At 53.5% G+C, this 24,205-nt stretch overlaps 1 protein-coding gene across 4 annotated transcripts in view; it reads right to left on the reverse strand.

The window, feature by feature from the left end:
- ASAP2 (ArfGAP with SH3 domain, ankyrin repeat and PH domain 2) overlaps window positions 1-24,205 on the reverse strand; it is a 1,060,322-nt gene that overhangs the window by 430,214 nt on the left and 605,903 nt on the right. The window lies entirely within an intron of this gene.

Consider the following 24,205-nt stretch of genomic DNA (forward strand, 5'->3'; position numbering starts at 1 on the left):
CGAGGAGCACTGCCTATGATGAAGCATGACACCTGCAAAGGTGTGTGAGGCAACTATATCCAACATAATGGATACCCAGTGGTAGGCTTGCACACGCTAACCACCACGCTTCCTCTTCCCTGTGACCAGCACACTACCTCTTTCCAGGAACAGCCTTGTCCATCTTCTTTGATAAATACTTGCGCAGGGCACGGACTGCGGCTGGACCTTCCACTCCCCTTGAGTGGTACTTTCGCCCTTTTGATCCAATTGGATCACCCTCCCCCAATTTTGTTTACACAAAGCTGAGTTATATGACACAAGCGTCTTGGTGCTGGTGAAAAAGGGAACACAGTGAGTAAATCATCAAAAGCTATTTGGTGTGAAAAACAATTCGAGTATGGGCAGCATCTTACCATGTATTAAGGAAAGAGGGAGTCGAAATTAAAAGAAATTAACCAAGTACCATGAAGGGATGGCAGTAAGGGGAGGTGCAATACCCTTGATAAAGGAGAGAAGGTAAGAACAGTGTGATTACTGCGGATGCATGTATGCACGGGAAAGTGAGTGAGCCAGCTGCTGAAAAATATACCTAAGTGGATGAAAATTTGTAAGTGATCCATAGATAATGAATCCAACCGAATACCAGGTAGCGCAACGTTGGTGCTATTACTCACGAGCCAGTGCAATGACCTGTGCGGGAAGGGAGATAAACCATGTAAAAAACGTAGATGGTTTTCAAAAATGTACTGGTTTGCTAGGTTTCCCTAGGTGCCGGCTGAGCTAGGTTCCAAAATCCACAGCTACCCAAGGCATTGGCTGTCTTAATTGAGATTGTAGACATTGAAGAAATTCTCCGACCCAGATAATCAATACGTTTGCTATCCTTGTCTGGCAGACTAGATGAGGCCATTATTGGGGTCTTGGTCCTTCTCTGAGCTGCTGAAGCAATTACTGAATCAAGTCTAGTATGGCCAGTGAGGCAAATCGGAACTGAATCCCAGGCTCTGTACTTCTTTTCCAGACAAGATATCAGAGCTGGAACAGTAGGAGGTGTCTTCATTCCTTTTAGACCTTCTGACCAGACATAATCAAAAATAGGTATGGATTTAACGTATTTCTGAGGTTGTTCTTTAAAGCCATTTAGAAAACAAGGTTGATCTACAGAGATCATTGGTAGGTTGAATTTCTTAGCAGTTCTTTCAATCAACGAATGAAATTTAAATATTTCATCTGCCATGTTTTCGTCAACGGAATTGTCATTGTAGTTGATGGTGTGTTTGAAATCAACAGTTTACTCATCGTCGATGGCATGTTCAACGTTAACAGAGTGTCCGACATAGACAGTGTTGTCATGTATGGAATGTTCGATGTGGACTGTATCGTTGTGGGCGGAATGCTCGATGTCGGTGGTGTCATCGTCGACGAAGGAGCTAAGGTCTTTGATACAGACAGTCTCGCCGTCAATTAGGTTTCCTTTGACAAATTCTTTTTTGTCACAGGTGAGTCTCTGTAGTGCTTAGACTCTGTTTTTTCAACAGAGTAGATGACTGCAAGCTCGGTACCAAATAGATCATGGTCAGGAAACTGGACAAGTCTCCTCTGCTGAAGAGGGGACATCTCCTTTAGAAGGAGGAACATTCTCTTTATTCATCAGAAATAATGCCAACCTCCTTTCTCGGGTCTTAAGAGTCCTAGTTGATAAAGACTTACACACCTTGCAATCCGCTGACTTATGTTTAGGATAAAGACAATAAATACACAGAGTGTGGGTCATCAGTGTAAATAGTCGTGCTGCCACAAGATAAACAGGTTTTAAAAAGAGGCCTCTTCTCCTGGTCAGCCATGGTGACATTTAGTGACAGTAGCTTGTTAGACCAAAGATCTTCCTGGTGGGCCAAAAATTGATATAATCTTTCCCTAAAAACAACTCACAGTACAGAAGAGCTGAAGAAAGGGCCAGTACAAAGCCTGGGTAGACCAAAATGGAAACAATTTCAGGTTCACTGAAAGGTTAGAGCAGAGCTCTGACAGGGTACTCCCTCATACATGATGTGCTGATGTGCGGTAGAAATCTGAGCTATGGTGGCCTCTGGGGAAGTAGGAATGCTTAAGCTTTCACCTCATTGGCTGAAGTTTGGGTTCTTTCAAAAGAGGTTGATATTTACTAAATACACTGTGTTGTTTCATGCCTGTGGCCACTTTACATTATATACTGTTTCAAAGTGCCGGGGATTCCCAGCCTGAATATAGGGAATGAGTCAAGCATTTGAATATCTCATTAGGATCTTGTGGGCTTAGTAGGCACCAAGAGAGGATCTTGAGCATTAGGTGGTGGAGGAGCGAGCAGAATTGACACCAGTATTGGGGTGGGATAAGACTAACGAAGGTCCTGGCAACAACCCTTACTCTCCCCTTGAGAGTAACTGGGACCACTGCCCGACTGAACATTTCCAGCACAGTCTGGAGAAAAAGGATTGGGTCAGCAACATCCGCACCAGCGAAGAGAAGGTTGGAATCATTATCAGCATCAATGCAAGTGGCACCAGATCTGGTGCTGGAGTAGGCAACACCACAGGGATGGCCTGAGGTAAATGCTCCATCAGTTTTGGCCCCAAAAAGGAGAGAGCATTGGGTGAAGTCAGAGGAGATGAACTATCTATAGATCTTGATCACCTCTTAGGGGAAGCGATTTGCTTCTTTTTCTTATGTCTTTTTTTCTCTGCAGGAATTTGTAGATGGAGAGGAGTGGGAGGGCGACCTTGAATTGGTTAAGGCCCTGGATCTAGATCTTGGTCGATGACAGCCTCAATGATCATCTTTGGCACAAGTCATAAAACAGTTTGGCCTCTTTCTCCTTCACTCTTTTAGGCGTCATTCGAAGGCAAAGGTCACACATGGAAGAATCATCCCTAGACACAACAGACAACTCTAATGAGTGTAAATGTGGATATATGTCCATCACACCTAATAAAAGTTTTAAATCCTGACTCTTTCGGTTGCGACATGTCCCTAAGAATTGTACTTAACAGATTTTTGAGAGCAAAAATTACCTCATATGAGTAGAAATGCTCTGGATCCGAGGCAAAAGGCACAGAAAAAAAAGTATCTGTTGTCAGGGCGCTGTGGTAATATTCATATACAATGCACAGCATGGGAATTACAACTAACACAATGAAGGTATTACATCAACTGTGTGCATTAGTTCAAAGGGTGCCATCTTCTTAGAAAGGACAACATTCAGTTCCCAGGGAGGACTGCAGGAAACTGGAGGCAACAATTTTCAAAGACCCTCCAGAAAATCCAGAATCATTAGAATAGTGAAAAAGATGCACGGGAAGGAGACTTCCAGCAAACAATGTTTCTGAGAGAATTAAACCATTTACCAAATTTAGTCTGATGCTCAGGAAAAGTCATACCATCTGTTACTGGCAAGATCTTTCGTCCACCTGCATCTGCTTGTTGGTTCGACCAGGGAAGGCTGGATTGAAAGCTTCTGCATAGCACACTGGAAAGCAAATCTGAACAGATCAGAGGTTTCTTGTGTAGCAGAAGAGATATATTAAGGAGGAAAACACCAGTGATGAGGTACTCTGGGGCAATAAGAATTATCTTGATAGGCCTGAACTTGGTGGGAAAAAGAGGGATCAGAAGAAAAGCAGAGGGAAATACTCTCAACCATTTTAACAAAAGTACATCTCTCAGCGACCGAGACGAAGGAAACCTAAAGCCATTAATAAGACATTTGTTTCCTCCTGTTGTAAAGAAGGATGATTGCAACTGCCCCAAAAGGCAAAGACGTCTGCCAGGACTACGCCAATTAATACTCATTTGTATTGTCCTAAGAAGTGGTGGCTCAAGTAGTCTGCGTTTGTGTTCCTCAGAAGTGAACGATGAACTACCATCACCCAAATGCCCCTATACCAGCATCCAATGTCAAGCTACCTGTACTTCTTGGAAGAGGCCCCAGACATTGCCATGTTGTCAGTCTGGAGTTGAAAAGGGCTCAATTTCATTACTAACAATTGGACTTCAGAGCCAGGTGAATTGCCCTCAACTACAACATGCTGATATGGCATCCATCTTGCCATTGGGTACTACATCCTCTGAGTTCTTAGACTGTCCATGCAAGTACCCCAGCTTTCCATAGAGGAATCTGTCACGACTGTTTGTGAAGAAATTCATGGTCGAAATCGAAATTCTGCCAGGGTATTCATTTTGCACCACCACTATAGGAGCTGTAGGGCATTTGAAGTCAGTCGTACTTTGTCATCTGAAATTCCTGACTTCTGACACCACTGATTCTCGAACAATATTGCAGATGCTTCATGTGCATCCTCCCACCATAGTGCTCACTGTGGGAGGCAGGACGAGGGAGTTATAGTTTGACAGGTGCCTTTCCTGTGGTACTGTAAGACTGTTGGCCATAATCACTCCCTTTAAAAGACTTTTGCCTCAAAATCGATTGCTGCTGCTGCTTGCGCTCTTGCAGTTGTCTTTTCCAGTATGAAATGTGCTAATGCTTTTTCCCCTTGCTCTATCAGCATTCCAGTGAACACACTTTATTACAGACTCAGATACTTCGAGGTCTCTGTTTCAGTTTTAATTTTGTTATTTATTTCCTCATCTACCTGAGGTCTGAAAGAAAATTCCAGCATCTTTTGTCGCGCCTGCGAGGTGAACGTTGTAAATCCAAGTTAGAAAATGCATACATACATATGTATATAAACACACAAGTGCCTGACAAACTCCATGAAAAACATCTATGTTGGAAAGTTAAAAAAGTTACTTACCTTTGGGAATGATCTTTCAGGAAGATATTATCTACCTGCAGATTCCTCACCTTTTTAATATAACTAGGCACCAGACTGAATCCCAAAATTTTGCAATAGCTCTGCTACGACAGAAGGTGGTACTCCCTCCTTCTTAGCGTCGGTAGCAGTGGAAATGTGATGTCACTGGACCTACAGACTCCGGGTACCGATGCTAGTCCAAACTAGTAGTGAGTGGAACCGACCACGAATCGCAGCTGCTTTCTGCAGGATTGTCATATGTAGGTATAAATCGTACACGTTGACTCACCATTCAGTTGTCTTCTTCCATGGCTAAAAGCACCTGAACCAGGGACAGTGTCTTGAACTTCTACTTGCACAGGTTAAAGTTCAAGACTGAGATCCAGGATCGGACGCAGGCCACTGCCCTTCCTGGAAAGCAGGAAATACATTCAGTAGCAACTGTCCTCAATTTCCTGCTCTGGGACCAACTCCACAGCTCCTTTCTACAAAACTGCCACCACCTTCTGTTGAGAAATTCAAGTATGTGCCTATGAATAGAGGAACTGAAGTGGAGGGGTTGGGAGGACAGACTTCTGTAAGGCAATACCATATCCCCTCTCTTCAACCTGAAAGGCACTCTGGTCGGTGTAATGGAATTCCTGGTCGGCATTAAGAAATACCCCCTTCCTCCAAATGACTGCACATGATCCCTTGTGAGTGTACTAAAGCAGCTCCCCAGATGATGTGAGGAGGATGATGAGGAGGGATGCTGGGATGGTCTGCCTTTGTACTTGCCTGGGCTTCTGTACAGCCTATTAAATTGATTAGACTGTTGGACTGGCTGCAGCGGACTATAGGATAGACCTTTCAGGCAGACCCAAAACTTCTTTAACTGTCTGAGGAAGTTTCAGGATGGGGCCACTAGGCCCAAAGATCGAGCAGTTGCCCCAATCATCTTAAAAAATTCTAGGACTGAGTCAAATAAGTGAGTGCCGTCAAACCACATGTCTACCAGGCTGGCCTGAATGCCACCTCTATGGCCTCTCAATACAGCAGTAAAAAAGGCCACCTCTCGAGTCACGGTCCAGAAGGACATTTAATTTTCAGTTCTGGGAAAGTTCAGGACTGATAGAAAAAGTTACTTTCCTGCAGTAATATTCTTTCTGGAGGATACTCTATCTACCAGCTGATTCCTCACCTGTAGAATAATTCCAGGTGTCAGTCTGGGTTTGAAAACTTTAAAGCTTTCACATCGCTATTAGGGGGCATTGACTTTGTTTCAACAGATGACTTCAGACGATGTCCCCAAAGCCATATATCACCCACCCTAGTGTAATGACGCCAGTTATCATCAATTTTTTTACCCACCCTTCGAGGTTAGGGGACAGAATGACATTGGAAGACTAGTGCAGTCTATATATGCATATTTGGGAACTTAGGACCTTTCCATTTAACTATCCATCAAACGGGGAGGGGGACAGGTTGGTGAGCAATGTACAGGTTGACAGAAAATCCGCCAGAAACATTGTTACCTTAGGTAAGTACATTTTCTTCGGATTCCTTGTCTCTAAAATAGATTCCATATTCATATGCACCGAGGAGGAGAGTTGATGGGCGGTGGTAGGAAGCTTGCTTTTTATGTAATTTACCATTGTAGGGTACACCATGCAAAAAATCCCGATGACCCTTATTGGTTTACAGGGGATTACATTAATAATCCCAAGTGCTCTATTTGTGGTAGTGTGTTCGAGCCTGTTGGACAGGCCACATGAAGGGCTCGCTCCCTCCCCGCAGGACAGGGCCCGGGCCACCGTCAGCACCATTGCCCGGCCCAGCCGCCATCTTGGACACGGCACCACGCGGCCGTGCGACCTCAGCCCGACCCCAACCCTGGGCCTGGCCAGGCCCCGACATCCCGGCACCACCCTCCACCCAGGAGGTGAACGGCCCACTTGGCAGGTCAATGGGAGTACGAAGTGTCGATGGCTCTCCCCCGCCAGGTGCCGAGCACCCCCAGCCTCCTCGGGCGCTGGCTCCACCCCCCTGCTGGGTGTCTGGACTCCCTCATCCCAGACCTCCCGACCTCCAAGAGCGAGGGTCCGGACATCAAAGGGCGCCAGACCTATAACTGAGGCAGCCCCAGGACAGGAAGGCAGTTGTATCCTGGAGTCGAGAGACACCGCGACGAACTCATCCTTGACGGACTGTTGGCGCTGCCACAGCCCTGCCTTGTGAACTATTGTCCTGCCTGCTGGCGCTGCCGCGGCCCTCTGCAACCTTCATCCTCGTGGGACCTGCTGGCGCTGCCGCGGCCCTCTGCAACCTTCATCCTCGTGGGACCTGCTGGCGCTGCCGCGGCCCTTTGCAACCTGCACTCTCGTGGGACCTGCTGGCGCTGCCGCGGCCCGTTGTAACCTTCATCCTCGTTGGGACCTGCTGGCGCTGCCGCGGCCCGTTGCAACCTGCATTCTCGTGGGACCTGCTGGCGCTGCCGCGGCCCGTTGTAACCTTCATCCTCGTTGGGACCTGCTGGCGCTGCCGCGGCCCGTGCCACCTACGACCTCTTCGGGACCTGCCGGCGCTGCCGCGGTCTGACCCCTCCGAACACCGAGCTCGAGGATTGTGAGCTATCACCGTTACACACCCGTACCCGTGGGTACCAAGACTGTCCCGCTACCCCTTTCCCTTACTAGAGACTAGAATTGAGAGGATCCTCGTGTCCTGATTGCCTTGTATCGTACCACTCTACTCCCAGAAGTGCCTATAAAAGGTGTTACCCTGAACTTTGTGTGGTGTCCATCTGTGGGGGGGAAGTTACATGTCTGTGCGATCACTGTGCTCGGCCGACCCTCCAGGTCCCCGTCTAACATTGGTGGCTAGCGGCGCGATCCGAACCAACGCGTACCGTACAGACAGTAACTCACCCTACGACTAAAACCACAATGACGACCAAAGAGAGCGGATCGGCAGAGAAGTTCCAGATGGAAAAGCTGGAAGAATACAACCACCGAGAGCTCAAACAATTTTGCATGGACTTAGGCATTGCTACCACCGGGCTAAGCACAAAAGAAGACTTCAAAAACGCCCTAGAGGCCTGGACAGAGACAAATACCGCAACCCCCCGGGACCCCGCAGCCCCGGAAGTCAACACCACCCGGACGGAGGAACGGAGAACAGGCCCCTCCCATGAAGAGATCCAAGAGCGGGAAAAAAATAGATTACACGAGTTAGACTTGGCACGACTCAGATTAGACGGAGAATTGAAACTGGCGGAACAAAAAATAAACTTAGAACACTTACGGCTCAGAGAAGAGCGAGAGGAAAAACAGAGACAGAGAGACCTCGAAGAAAAAAGACTGGCATACGAGCACGAGTGCAAACTAGCGGAGATAGAAATGCGCAAACTGAACAAAAACCTAGGGGTGCCCGAGCAACCGCACTCCCCGGGTCCTACGGAGCAGAAGGTCCACATCCCCAAGGATGTGGTCCGAGAATATCACCGGAACGACGACATACAGCAGTGGTTCAAGGCCTATGAGATTGCCATGACCGCCCACCGGGTCGCTCGAAGTGACTGGGGAGCCGGTCTATGGGGGAGATTCGTCAACGAGGGTCGTGATGCCCTGCTGCAGCTTCCGGACCATCAAATGACGTCCTATGACCACATGAAGGCCGCCCTCCTCAGTCGATATGGACTTACACCCGAAATGTACCGCCAGAGGTTCCGCAACTGCACCAGGATCCCAGGTACGACGTGGTTGGAATACGTGAACTATTTCAGCCGAGCCTTCGAGGGGTGGATCAAGGGTAACAACGTAACCACTTACGAACAACTCTTCAATCTCATTGTATGGGAGCACCTCTCCAACAACTGCTTTGTCGAGCTCAGGCAGCACCTCCTCGACAGTAAATTGACTGAACCCCGGCAGCTCGCCACCGAGGCTGACCGGTGGGAGAGCACCCGAGTGGCCCGGAGTGGGCCGAATGAGCAGAACAGAACCAACCAAGGTCACCATCGTCCCCGAGGAGGAGGAGGAGGCCCGGGCCGGGGCAGAGACGCCGCCCCGGCCGCACCCACTAACGCCACCCCGGCCCCAGCAGGCCGGGGAAACCCCCCGATGCGCCCGGGGTTCCGAGCTAACGTGACGTGTCATCGATGCCAGCGAGTCGGCCACTATGCCAGTGACCCGACCTGCCCGAAGAACCAGGCCCCCGGGCCCCGCCAGATGGCGGCCGCCGCCCTGGGAGAAGAACAAGTCTCCGAAGACACGGAGACCTATGAGTCGGAGCAGTTCGAGTGGGAACCCGCCGCCATGACCCTGGCATGCCTAGGAGGAAGAGACATGGTCCCGCGGACTCCCCTGCCCGCCAACACTCGGAAGTACAGCCAATGGGTGAGCATCAATGGGCGCAAGGCCGAGGCCCTGCGTGACACCGGGGCCAGTGTGACGGCTGTCCGCTGTCACCTGGTGACCCCAGAACAAATCCTACCAAACGTACTTTGCCCCGTCCGATCGGCAGATAACTCGGAGAGCCTGTGTCGGATGGCCTGCGTCCCCTTCGAATGGGGAGGAGTGTCCGGCATGCTGAAAGTAACTGTCCGTGACGATGCCCCCGTAGACTGCCTCCTGGGGAACGATCTCGAGAGCTCCCCGTGGGCCGCTGTGGAAAGAAGAGAGCATCTGGGGATGTTGGGTCTCCCGGACTGGGCGTGCGTAACCACCCGGTCCATGGCCACCCGCACCATCCCTAGACCAGAAGAACCAGAATGGGCAGCACCTCCGCCCTCGATCACTCCAGAAGAAGACTTCCTCCAGACCGACCACCCGGACCCCACCCCAGAGGGGTCCACACAGCCCCCCGAGCTTCCCGACCTGGCTCAGTGGCGTCAAGAAGGGGGGCCCACCCAGGAACAATTCCGGCAGGAGCAAAAGACCTGCCCCTCCCTCGAGGGATTGCGACAGCAAGCGCTCGCCCAGAGCCAAGGAGACACCACCGGGGCCCACTGGGTTTATTGGGACAATGATCTATTGTACAGCGAACAGAAAATCGCAGAACTGGGGGCCGGGCGAGTGCTGGTGGTGCCCCTCCACTTCAGAGACTTCCTGTTGAACCTAGCCCATGATGCCCCCCTGGCCGGGCACCTGGGCCAAGACAAGACCTACCACCGCCTGGTGACTCAGTTTTTTTGGCCCAAAATGAGAAATGACGTATCCAACCATTGCCGGTCCTGCCCGACCTGCCAGGCCAGTGGGAAGAGCGGCCGCAAACTCAAGGCACCCCTACAACCATTCCCCGTGGTGACCACCCCGTTCGAAAGGGTGGGAATAGACATTGTGGGGCCCCTGGACCCCCGAACAGCACAGGGACATCGCTTCATCCTGGTCCTGGTGGATCACGCTACCCGCTATCCTGAGGCGGTCCCCCTTCGTACGATAACAGCCCCAGTAGTGGGTCGAGCCTTGATGGGGATCTTCTCTCGAGTAGGCTTCCCCCGGGAAGTCGTCAGCGACAGGGGTACGAACTTTATCTCAAAATACATGAAGTCCCTCTGGCAACAGTGTGGGGTCACCTACCGATTCACGACCCCCTATCACCCTCAAGGGAACGGACTGGTTGAGCGGTTCAACCGCACGCTCAAAGGGATGATTGGGGGGTTGGATGAGCCCCTCCGTCGCCAGTGGGATGTGCTACTACCGTGCCTTCTCTTTGCCTACCGAGAAGTCCCCCAGAAGTCCCTCGGCTTCAGCCCTTTCGAACTCTTGTATGGACACCCGGTGCGAGGCCCGCTCAGCCTAGTCAAAGAAGGCTGGGAAATGCCCCCTCTAAAGAACCCTCCAGATGTTTTCAAGTACCTCCTAACCCTCCGCAACCAGACCAGAAGGTTCAGAGAGATGGCAAAAACAAACCTGGAGGCCAGTCAGGAAGACATGAAAAGGTGGTACGATCAAAATGCATCCTCCATCGAATTTGAACCCGGCCAACAAGTGTGGGTAATGTCTCCCACCGAACCATGCGCCCTGCAAGACAAATGGACGGGGCCCTTCAAAGTAATCGAGCGCAAGAGCCCTGTCACCTATCTCATCGATATGGAATCTTCCCGAAACCCTCTCCGGGTCGTCCACGCTAATAGACTGAAACCCCACTTTGTACGCTCCGAACTCAGTCTCCTGATGGCAACCGACAATGGAACCGAGGAGGACTCCGAACCCCTTCCTGACCTCCTACGGTCACGGGAGATGGACGGCTCCGTGGATGGGGTCCGACTCTCGGAGGCCCTCACCCTGGAACAGCGCCAAGACTGCCGAGTCCTCCTGCTCCAGTTCTCCACCCTGTTCTCCCTCACCCCAGGGGTCACCCCCTGGTGCTTACACGACGTGGACACTGGAGACAGTCCCCCTATCCGCCATCGGGCCTACCGCGTACCAGATCGGGTACGGGCCTGCATCCAAGAGGAGGTGGCCAAGATGCTCACACTCGGGATCATCGAGCCCTCAGACAGCCCCTGGGCCAGCCCAGTGGTACTGGTCCCCAAAGCGGCCGCCCCCGGCGCCACGCCGGAGCTCCGGTTCTGCGTCGACTACCGGGGCTTGAATGCGGTCACCAGAACAGACGCACACCCCATCCCCCGAGCAGATGAACTAATCGACCGCATGGGAGCTGCCCGCTACCTCAGCATCTTCGACCTGACAGCGGGCTACTGGCAGATCGGTCTCACACCCCGGGCCCAAGAACGATCGGCATTCTCTACCCCTGATGGCCACTATCACTTCAAGGTCATGCCATTCGGCATGAAGAATGCGCCAGCAACATTTCAGCGGCTAGTAAACCAGGTCCTGGCAGGACTCGAAGGATTCAGCGCCGCCTACCTGGACGATATCGCTGTGTACAGCCACCACTGGTCCGACCACCGCCACCACCTCCGAGAGGTGCTACAGGCCCTCCAACGAGCTGGCCTCACGATCAAGGCCAGCAAATGCCAAATTGGCCAGGGGTCCGTGACCTATCTCGGGCACCAGGTGGGAAGCGGTCTGGTGGCCCCTCTGCAACTCAAGATCGCTGCCATCCAGTCGTGGCAGTCCCCCATCACCCAGACCGAGGTCCGCGCCTTCTTGGGACTCACAGGCTACTACCGACGGTTCGTGAGGGACTATGGCAGCATCGTAGGGCCCCTCACGGAACTTACCTCCAAAAACCAACCAAAGAAGGTCAACTGGACCCCAGACTGTCAAGCGGCCTTCGAGAAGCTGAAGGCCGCCATGTGCTCCGCCCCGGTGCTCCAGGCCCCCGACTACAGCCGGGAATTTATCGTCCAAACAGATGCCTCCGACCATGGCGTTGGGGCAGTCCTTTCCCAGCTGAACCCCGAAGGGCTTGACCAGCCAGTGGCTTTCATCAGCAGACGGCTCCTGGCCCGAGAACGACGCTGGAGCACCATCGAGAGGGAGGCCTTCGCCGTGGTGTGGGCCCTCAAAAAGCTCCGGCCTTATCTCTTCGGCACCCACTTCCGGGTCCAGACCGATCATCGACCCCTGCAATGGCTCATGCAGATGCGGGGGGAAAACCCGAAACTACTACGTTGGTCCATCTCCCTGCAGGGGATGGACTTCACTGTGGAACATCGACCCGGCCAAGACCACGCCAACGCGGATGGCCTGTCCCGCTTTTTCCGCCTCGACGAGGAAAGTCCCCAAGAAGATGGGTGACTCTCCCCGCCTTCAGCTGGGGGGGACGCATGTTGGACAGGCCACATGAAGGGCTCGCTCCCTCCCCGCAGGACAGGGCCCGGGCCACCGTCAGCACCATTGCCCGGCCCAGCCGCCATCTTGGACACGGCACCACGCGGCCGTGCGACCTCAGCCCGACCCCAACCCTGGGCCTGGCCAGGCCCCGACATCCCGGCACCACCCTCCACCCAGGAGGTGAACGGCCCACTTGGCAGGCCAATGGGAGTACGAAGTGTCGATGGCTCTCCCCCGCCAGGTGCCGAGCACCCCCAGCCTCCTCGGGCGCTGGCTCCACCCCCCTGCTGGGTGTCTGGACTCCCTCATCCCAGACCTCCCGACCTCCAAGAGCGAGGGTCCGGACATCAAAGGGCGCCAGACCTATAACTGAGGCAGCCCCAGGACAGGAAGGCAGTTGTATCCTGGAGTCGAGAGACACCGCGACGAACTCATCCTTGACGGACTGTTGGCGCTGCCACAGCCCTGCCTTGTGAACTATTGTCCTGCCTGCTGGCGCTGCCGCGGCCCTCTGCAACCTTCATCCTCGTGGGACCTGCTGGCGCTGCCGCGGCCCTCTGCAACCTTCATCCTCGTGGGACCTGCTGGCGCTGCCGCGGCCCTTTGCAACCTGCACTCTCGTGGGACCTGCTGGCGCTGCCGCGGCCCGTTGTAACCTTCATCCTCGTTGGGACCTGCTGGCGCTGCCGCGGCCCGTTGCAACCTGCATTCTCGTGGGACCTGCTGGCGCTGCCGCGGCCCGTTGTAACCTTCATCCTCGTTGGGACCTGCTGGCGCTGCCGCGGCCCATGCCACCTACGACCTCTTCGGGACCTGCCGGCGCTGCCGCGGTCTGACCCCTCCGAACACCGAGCTCGAGGATTGTGAGCTATCACCGTTACACACCCGTACCCGTGGGTACCAAGACTGTCCCGCTACCCCCTTCCCTTACTAGAGACTAGAATTGAGAGGATCCTCGTGTCCTGATTGCCTTGTATCGTACCACTCTACTCCCAGAAGTGCCTATAAAAGGTGTTACCCTGAACTTTGTGTGGTGTCCATCTGTGGGGGGGAAGTTACCTGTCTGTGCGATCACTGTGCTCGGCCGACCCTCCAGGTCCCCGTCTAACAGAGCCACTTAGGCTGATCAGAGGGGACGGCTGAGCACTTGTTGTACACACAGAGTCAATAAATAAGAGAGCCACTCAAAAAGAAAATCACAACCAATTTTGAAAAAAATAACAGATTTTTATATAATTTTAGACTTCAAGATCATCAGAATCAGGTAAGTACTTTCGGGGTCATAGATTTTATAAGGAATAGACAAATAAAGTTGAATACCAGTTTTGAGATATGAGCCTCAAACGTGTTAATGTTATACTATGGGCGAACAACACACTGCATAGATATACTTGTAGGACTAAAGGTGGTTAGGGGCCAAGGTCCAAGAAAGTTCGATTTTTCCTGCCGTAGTGCGTCTGGGTGAAGAGGTGCTGGTCATGTTGGTAGCCTCAAATGCTATTTGTTAAAGTCAATGGAAGAACTACCTGAAAAAGAAAGGCTTACAGTGGGGACTTAGGGACAAGTCCGGCAGAACCCAAAGGGGGGCTCGGTCCTTGAGGGTCTCTGAAGCACATGGGCACAGTCAGTTTATGTGAACCCGGGCTGAGAGGCTCAAGTGCAAAGGTGTTTTGTCTGGCGGGGACACTGTAATTAGAGGCTCTCACTCTGCTTTGGTGACCTGGAGTGGGAGAGAAAATAGGGCAGCAGGGCCCCTATCAATGAAGGCCAAGTGGATCTTGTAGTCCATCGACTGCAGGTCGGCCTCGGTGGTTTCCGGGCTGGACATACAACAAGCCATGGTAGATGCAAGGGCTCCGGTACCCAGGGTATTGGTACTAAGAGGCTCCTGGAGAGGTCAGCGTCTCAAGACTTTGGGAAACCGATGAGGCTGACCTCCTAAACTCATGACAACCTCTTCCTGGTGAGTTGCTCTCTCGGTGGACCCGCTGGCCAGCAAGCCGAAGTACTGGGTTGTTGCGTCGGTGCATACAGATGCAGGCAAATGGCTCCTCCACTCCAAGGGAGATGCTACGTGGGTGCTGAAGGAGAGAACAGTCCCCGAAGGGTTTAGGGAGGCTGCTTAGCTTCTGGACGGGTCAGTCTTAGTGACTGTTGCGGTGCAAGCAGCCAGGCAGAATTCTGCACCAATCATGCAGGACCTATGTTCTCACGACTTTGGCCCTTTTTTGTCATTTCTTCGATTCCCAGTAGACAAATCTGAGTTCCTGGTGTCAGGGGGGCCCCTAAATACTGAATTTAGGTATGTGCCGAAGAGTGTGGGGCAGTAGCTAATGAGCCACACCCCTATATGACCACTTCCTGTGGAGAGTGAGCATAATCCTGACCCAGAGTTCCTAGATTCACCACAAAAAAGATAGTGAAACCCTTCCTCAACTGTCCACCTCAGGTGGCCCACTTTAGGGGTGTGTCCAGCCTTCAAGTGTGACATACCTTCTGACTAACTAATTTCCCACCTGCTCTGGTGCTGAAATGGGTCTCAGGGCAGGGGGTGACAATCCCCAGGTCTGGGGGAAGCCAGGGTCGCATATCAAAGGAAGTAGAGGCTTTGAAGCCTCTGGCCTTGACAAGCTAATTCACTACCCATCCTGCTGGAGGAGGTGTGGACACCTTCCTCCGGAGCAGGCATTGTTTCTGACCTCTAAGAGCGCTGGCTCCCCCATACAGGATGTCAGAAACCTGTCTGTAGTGGCAGGCTGGACGACACCATTCAGCCAATACACTAAGACTAGTATGATTTCAGGGGGCACCTCTAAGGTGCCCTCTGGGTGCATGTCATAATAGATCTGATACTGGCATCAGTACAGATGTAACTAAACACCAATACTTTCAGTGAAGCCATCATATAGCGGAGTAACTCGTAATGGCCAAGGATCCGTCCATGTACTCGAAAAAGCTTCCTGCACATTTGTAATGGCCAGCAATGGAACTGGGCATCAAAGGGGAATATCTGCTTGTGCAGGTTAAGTCCTCACATGAAATGTAATTCACCCTTGCCCTAGGACTCTATGGCCTGCTGGAGGGGTGACTTACATATATTATATGCAGTGTACATAGGCAATGTCCACAGTGAGTATGCTATGTTGTGTTTTCAAAATGGTTTGCACAATTTAATGCAGCCAGCGATGGCAGTCTATCTGTGTTCAGTAGGTGGGTCCCTTTGGGAGGCATTATACACGCTGCAGCCTATAGGATCCTCTTAAATACCTATGCCCTGGGTACCAAGGATACCATTTACCAGGGGCTTACCTGGGTGTTTAAGTTCTTGCCAATTGGATTACAATTGCACAGAGGTACATTTTAGAGAAAGTGCATTTGGTACTGGAGCTTGGTTAGCAGGGACCCAGTGCACTTCCTGTAAAAAACATCAATACAGTGGGCAACCATGTAAACAAGCATTTACAATGCAATGGTCTCGGCATCATTAAAGGTAGAGCTATTGGCATTGCTCATGACATTTTTTTTTCTTTAAATCATAAATAAATGGCATTGTCATTTACATTGTCAATACACACCACTCTGCACTCAACTGCACTCACCTGCACTGCACTCAACTGCACTCACCAGCACTGCACTGCACTCACCTGCACTCACCTGCACTCACCTGCACTGCACTCAACTGCACTCACCTGCACTGCACTGCACTCACCTGCACTGCACTGCACTCAACTGCACTCACCTGCACTGCACTGCACTCACCTGCACTGCACTCACCTGCACTGCACTCACCTGCACTGCACTGCACTCACCTGCACTGCACTGCACTCACCTGCACAAACCTGCACTGCACTCACATGCACTGCACTCACATGCACTGCACTCACATGCACTCACCTGCACTGCACTCACCTGCACTGCACTCACCTGCACTGCACTGCACTCACCTGCACTGCACTCACCTGCACTGCACTCACCTGCACTGCACTCACCTGCACTGCACTCACCTGCACTGCACTCACCTGCACTGCACTGCACTCACCTGCACTGCACTCACATGCACTGCACTCACCTGCACTGCACTGCACTCACCTGCACTGCACTCACCTGCACTGCACTGCACTCACCTGCACTGCACTCACCTACACTGCACTGCACTCGCCTGCACTGCACTGCACTCGCCTGCACTGCACTGCACTCACCTGCACTGCACTGCACTCACCTGCACTGCACTCACCTGCACTGCACTGCACTCACCTGCACTGCACTGCACTCACCTGCACTACACTCACCTGCACTGCACTCACCTGCACTGCACTGCACTCACCTGCACTGCACTGCACTCACCTGCACTGCACTCACCTGCACTGCACTCACCTGCACTGCACTGCACTCACCTGCACTGCACTGCACTCACCTGCACTGCACTCACCTGCACTGACCTGCACTGCACTCACCTGCACTGCACTCACATGCACTGCACTCACCTGCACTGCACTCACCTGCACTGCACTCACCTGCACTGCACTCACCTGCACTGCACTGCACTGACCTGCACTGCACTGACCTGCACTGCACTCACCTGCACTGCACTCACCTGCACTCACCTGCACTGCACTGCACTCACCTGCACTGCACTCACCTGCACTGCACTCACCTGCACTGCACTCACCTGCACTGCACTCACCTGCACTGCACTCACCTGCACTGCACTGACCTGCACTGCACTGACCTGCACTCACCTGCACTGCACTGACCTGCACTGACCTGCACTGCACTGACCTGCACTGCACTGACCTGCACTGCACTGACCTGCACTGCACTCACCTGTACTGCACTGACCTGCACTGCACTGACCTGCACTGCACTGCACTCACCTGCACTGCACTGCACTCACCTGCACTGCACTGCACTCACCTGCACTGCACTGCACTGACCTGCACTCACCTGCACTGCACTGCACTCACCTGCACTGCACTCACCTGCACTGCACTGCACTCACCTGCACTGCACTCAACTGCACTGCACTGCACTCACCTGCACTGCACTCAACTGCACTGCACTCACCTGCACTGCACTGCACTCACCTGCACTGCACTCACCTGCACTGCACTGCACTCACCTGCACTGCACTCACCTGCACTGCACTGACCTGCACTGCACTGCACTCACCTGCACTGCACTCACCTGCACTGCACTCACCTGCACTGCACTCACCTGCACTGCACTGACCTGCACTGCACTGCACTCACCTGCACTGCACTGACCTGCACTGCACTCACCTGCACTGCACTGACCTGCACTGCACTGACCTGCACTGACCTGCACTGCACTGACCTGCACTCACCTGCACTCACCTGCACTGCACTGCACTCACCTGCACTGCACTCACCTGCACTGCACTCTGCACTCACTACTCTGCACTCACTACTCTGCACTCACTACTCTCTGCACTCACTACTCTCTGCACTCACTACTCTCTGCACTCACTACTCTCTGCACTCACTACTCTCTGCACTCACTACTCTCTGCACTCACTACTCTCTGCACTCACTACTCTCTGCACTCACTACTCTGCGCACTCACTACTCTGCGCACTCACTACTCTGCGCACTCACTACTCTGCGCACTCACTACTCTGCGCACTCACTACTCTGCGCACTCACTACTCTGCGCACTCACTACTCTGCGCACTCACTACTCTGCGCACTCACTACTCTGCGCACTCACTACTCTGCCCTCACTACTCTGCCCTCACTACTCTGCCCTCACTACTCTGCCCTCACTACTCTGCCCTCACTACTCTGCCCTCACTACTCTGCACTCACTACTCTGCACTCACTACTCTGCACTCACTACTCTGCACTCACTACTCTGCACTCACTGCACTGCACTCACTGCACTGCACTCACTGCACTGCACTCACTGCACTGCACTCACCTGCACTGCACTCACCTGCACTGCACTCACCTGCACTGCACTCACCTGCACTGCACTCACCTGCACTGCACTGACCTGCACTCACCTGCACTGCACTCACCTGCACTGCACTCACCTGCACTGCACTCACCTGCACTGCACTCACCTGCACTGACCTGCACTGCACTGCACTGACCTGCACTGCACTGACCTGCACTGACCTGCACTGCACTGACCTGCACTCACCTGCACTGACCTGCACTGCATTGCACTGACCTGCACTGCACTGCACTCACCTGCACTGCACTGACCTGACCTGCACTGCACTGACCTGCACTCACCTGCACTGCACTGACCTGCACTGCACTGACCTGCACTGACCTGCACTGCACTGCACTCACCTGCACTGCACTGCACTCACCTGCACTGCACTGCACTCACCTGCACTGCACTCACCTGCACTGCACTGACCTGCACTGCACTGACCTGCACTGCACTCACCTGCACTGCACTGCACTCACCTGCACTGCACTCACCTGCACTGCACTGCACTCACCTGCACTGCACTCGCCTGCACTCACCTGCACTGCACTCTGCACTCACTACTCTGCACTGCACTCACCTGCACTGCACTCACCTGCACTGCACTCACCTGCACTGCACTGCACTGCACTCACATGCACTGCACTCACCTGCACTGCACTCACCTGCACTGCACTGCACTCACCTGCACTGCACTCACCTGCACTGCACTGCACTCACCTGCACTGCACTCACATGCACTGCACTCATCTGCACTGCACTGTACTCACCTGCACTGCACTCACCTGCACTGCACTCACCTGCACTGCACTCGCCTGCACTGCACTCGCCTGCACTGCACTGCACTCACCTGCACTGCACTCACCTGCACTGCACTCACCTGCACTGCACTGCACTGCACTCACATGCACTGCACTCACCTGCACTGCACTCACCTGCACTGCACTGCACTCACCTGCACTGCACTGCACTCACCTGCACTGCACTCACATGCACTGCACTCATCTGCACTGCACTGTACTCACCTGCACTGCACTCACCTGCACTGCACTCACCTGCACTGCACTCGCCTGCACTGCACTCGCCTGCACTGCACTGCACTCACCTGCACTGCACTCGCCTGCACTGCACTCACCTGCACTGCACTCACCTGCACTGCACTCACCTGCACTGCACTGCACTCACCTGCACTGCACTCACCTGCACTCACCTGCACTGCACTCAATTGCACTGCACTGCACTCACCTGCACTGCACTCACCTGCACTGCACTCACCTGCACTGCACCACCTGCACTGCACTCACCTGCACTGCACCACCTGCACTGCACTGCACTCACCTGCACTGCACTCACCTGCACTGCACTCACCTGCACTGCACTCACCTGCACTGCACTCACCTGCACTGCACTCACCTGCACTCACCTGCACTGCACTCACCTGCACTGCACTCACCTGCACTGCACTCACCTGCACTGCACTGCACTCACCTGCACTGCACTCACCTGCACTGCACTCACCTGCACTGCACTCACCTGCACTGCACTCACCTGCACTGCACTCACCTGCACTGCACTCACCTGCACTGCACTGCACTGCACTGACCTGCACTGACCTGCACTGACCTGCACTGCACTGACCTGCACTGCACTGACCTGCACTGCACTCACCTGCACTCACCTGCACTCACCTGCACTGCACTGACCTGCACTGCTCTCACTTGCACTGCACTGCACTCACCTGCACTGCACTGCACTCACCTGCACTGCACTGCACTGCACTGCACTCACCTGCACTGCACTGCACTCACCTGCACTGCACTGCACTCACCTGCACTGCACTGCACTCACCTGCACTGCACTGCACTCACCTGCACTGCACTGCACTCACCTGCACTGCACTGCACTCACCTGCACTGCACTGCACTCACCTGCACTGCACTCACCTGCACTGCACTCACCTGCACTGCACTCACCTGCACTGCACTCAACTGCACTGCACTCACCCGCACTGCACTCATCTGCACTGCACTCACCTGCACTGCACTCACCTGCACTGCACTGCACTCACCTGCACTGCACTGCACTCACCTGCACTGCACTCTGCACTCACTACTCTCTGCACTCACTACTCTCTGCACTCACTACTCTCTGCACTCACTACTCTCTGCACTCACTACTCTGCACTCACTACTCTGCACTCACTACTCTGCGCACTCACTACTCTGCGCACTCACTACTCTGCGCACTCACTACTCTGCGCACTCACTACTCTGCGCACTCACTACTCTGCGCACTCACTACTCTGCGCACTCACTACTCTGCGCACTCACTACTCTGCCCTCACTACTCTGCACTCACTACTCTGCCCTCACTACTCTGCACTCACTACTCTGCCCTCACTACTCTGCACTCACTACTCTGCACTCACTACTCTGCACTCACTACTCTGCACTCACTACTCTGCACTCACCTGCACTGCACTAACCTGCACTGCACTCACCTGCACTGCACTCACCTGCACTGCACTGCACTCACCTGCACTGCACTGACCTGACCTGCACTGACCTGCACTGCACTGACCTGCACTCACCTGCACTGCACTCACCTGCACTGCACTCACCTGCACTGCACTCACCTGCACTGACCTGCACTGCACTGCACTGACCTGCACTCACCTGCACTGCACTGACCTGCACTCACCTGCACTGCACTGACCTGCACTCACCTGCACTGACCTGCACTGCACTGACCTGCACTGCACTGACCTGCACTGCACTGACCTGCACTGCACTGCACTGACCTGCAGTCACCTGCACTGCACTGCACTCACCTGCACTGCACTGCACTCACCTGCACTGCACTCACCTGCACTGCACTCACCTGCACTGCACTGCACTCACCTGCACTGCACTCACCTGCACTGCACTCACCTGCACTGCACTCACCTGCACTGCCCTGCACTGCACTGACCTGCACTGCACTGACCTGCACTGCACTGACCTGCACTGCACTGACCTGCACTGCACTGACCTGCACTGACCTGCACTGCACTGACCTGCACTGCACTGACCTGCACTGACCTGCACTGCACTGCACTGACCTGCACTGCACTGCACTGCACTGACCTGCACTGCACTGCACTGACCTGCACTGCACTGCACTCACCTGCACTGCACTCACCTGCACTGCACTGCACTCGCCTGCACTCACCTGCACTGCACTCTCCACTCACTACTCTGCACTCACTACTCTGCACTCACTACTCACTACTCTGCACTCACTACTCACTACTCTGCACTCACTACTCACTACTCTGCACTCACTACTCACTACTCTGCGCACTCACTACTCTGCGCACTCACTACTCTGCGCACTCACTACTATGCGCACTCACTACTATGCGCACTCACTACTCTGCACTCACTACTCTGCACTCTGTCCTCACTACTCTGCACTCTGTCCTCACTATTCTGCACTCTGTCCTCACTATTCTGCACTCTGTCCTCACTACTCTGCACTCTGTCCTCACTACTCTGCACTCTGTCCTCACTCCTCTGCACTCTGTCCTCACTCCTCTGCACTCTGTCCTCACTCCTCTGCACTCTGTCCTCACTCCTCTGCACTCTGTCCTCACTCCTCTGCACTCACTCCTCTGCACTCACTCCTCTGCACTCACTCCTCTGCACTCACTCCTCTGCACTCACTCCTCTGCACTCACTCCTCTGCACTCACTCCTCTGCACTCACTCCTCTGCACTCACTACTCTGCACTCTGCACTCACTACTCTGCACTCTGCACTCACTACTCTGCACTCTGCACTCACTACTCTGCACTCTGCACTCACTACTCTGCACTCTGCACTCACTACTCTGCACTCTGTCCTCACTACTCTGCACTCTGTCCTCACTACTCTGCACTCTGTCCTCACTACTCTGCACTCTGTCCTCACTACTCTGCACTCTGTCCTCACTACTCTGCACTCACTACTCTGCACTCTGCACTCACTACTCTGCACTCACTACTCACTCCTCTGCACTCACTACTCACTCCTCTGCACTCACTCCTCTGCACTCACTCCTCTGCACTCACTACTCTGCACTCACTACTCTGCACTCACTACTCACTACTCACTCCTCTGCACTCACTCCTCTGCACTCACTCCTCTGCACTCACTCCTCTGCACTCACTCCTCTGCACTCACTCCTCTGCACTCACTACTCTGCACTCACTACTCTGCACTCTGCACTCTGCACTCACTACTCTGCACTCTGCACTCACTACTCTGCACTCTGCACTCACTACTCTGCACTCACTACTCTGCACTCACTACTCTGCACTCACTACTCTGCACTCTGCACTCACTACTCTGCACTCTGCACTCACTACTCTGCACTCACTACTCTGCACTCACTACTCTGCACTCACTACTCTGCACTCTGCACTCACTACTCTGCACTCTGCACTCACTACTCTGCACTCACTACTCACTACTCTGCACTCACTACTCACTACTCTGCACTCACTACTCACTACTCTGCACTCACTACTCTGCACTCACTACTCACTACTCTGCACTCACTACTCTGCACTCACTACTCACTACTCTGCACTCACTACTCACTACTCTGCACTCACTACTCACTACTCTGCACTCACTACTCTGCACTCACTACTCTGCACTCACTACTCTGCACTCACTACTCTGCACTCACTACTCTGCACTCACTACTCTGCACTCACTACTCACCACTCACTACTCACTACTCTGCACTCACTACTCACTACTCTGCACTCACTACTCTGCACTCACTACTCTGCACTCACTACTCTGCACTCTGCACTCACTACTCTGCACTCACTACTCTGCACTCACTACTCTGCACTCACTACTCTGCACTCACTACTCTGCACTCACTACTCTGCACTCACTACTCTGCACTCTGCGCACTCACTACTCTGCGCACTCACTACTCTGCGCACTCACTACTCTGCGCACTCACTACTCTGCGCACTCACTACTCTGCGCACTCACTACTCTGCACTCTGCACACTCACTCTGCACTGTGCACACCACTGATATCATGGAATCTTCCACCACACTTTCTAAAACTCTATAGTCCGAAGCATAATAGGCACAGAACCAAAAGAAGGGTAGACATTGCTTAAAATAATCTTATTGTATTTATGAGAAGCAAAAGCGAGACTGTGAAATGTGCTGAATATCAGTTTGTTACGAATCAACAGAGTGGAGTTAGAGAACCAAGAAATAGTAATTTAGAATCCGGGTTAGAAGGAGTAGTAATCACAAGCTGAGGATCAACGGGCGCGAAACAGCGTGGTGGGCGCGCAGGAGACGCAGCGTGAGCGTGCACATCAGCTGAAGATCGCCGGAGAAGACACCGAGCCTGCCTGCTGCCGTGACTGACCCGCTGCAGAGGGAAAGAGCCCGGTGAGTGGGGGTAGAGGGGGGCGGCAGAGAGGGAGTGGGCAGAGAGGGAGGGTGTGTGTGTGTGTGTGTGTGCGTGCGTGTGTCTGTCTGTCTGTGTCTGGTGTGCGCCTGCCTGCCTGCCTGCCTTTGTGTGTGCGCGTCCACAGACCCTGGTCGGCTCGTGCACTGCTCTGTACTCCCTTGCGAGCTTACTCGGCGACAATAGTTCTCGTTGCCGAGACCTAAAAAGGGACCTTCCCTACAGTGGTTATACCAGGAAATCCTTTATGACGTTTCTGGCAAAATTATCATTTCTACGCACC

This window comes from Lissotriton helveticus, chromosome 6, assembly GCF_964261635.1.
Source record: "Lissotriton helveticus chromosome 6, aLisHel1.1, whole genome shotgun sequence".
NCBI lineage: Eukaryota > Metazoa > Chordata > Amphibia > Caudata > Salamandridae > Lissotriton > Lissotriton helveticus.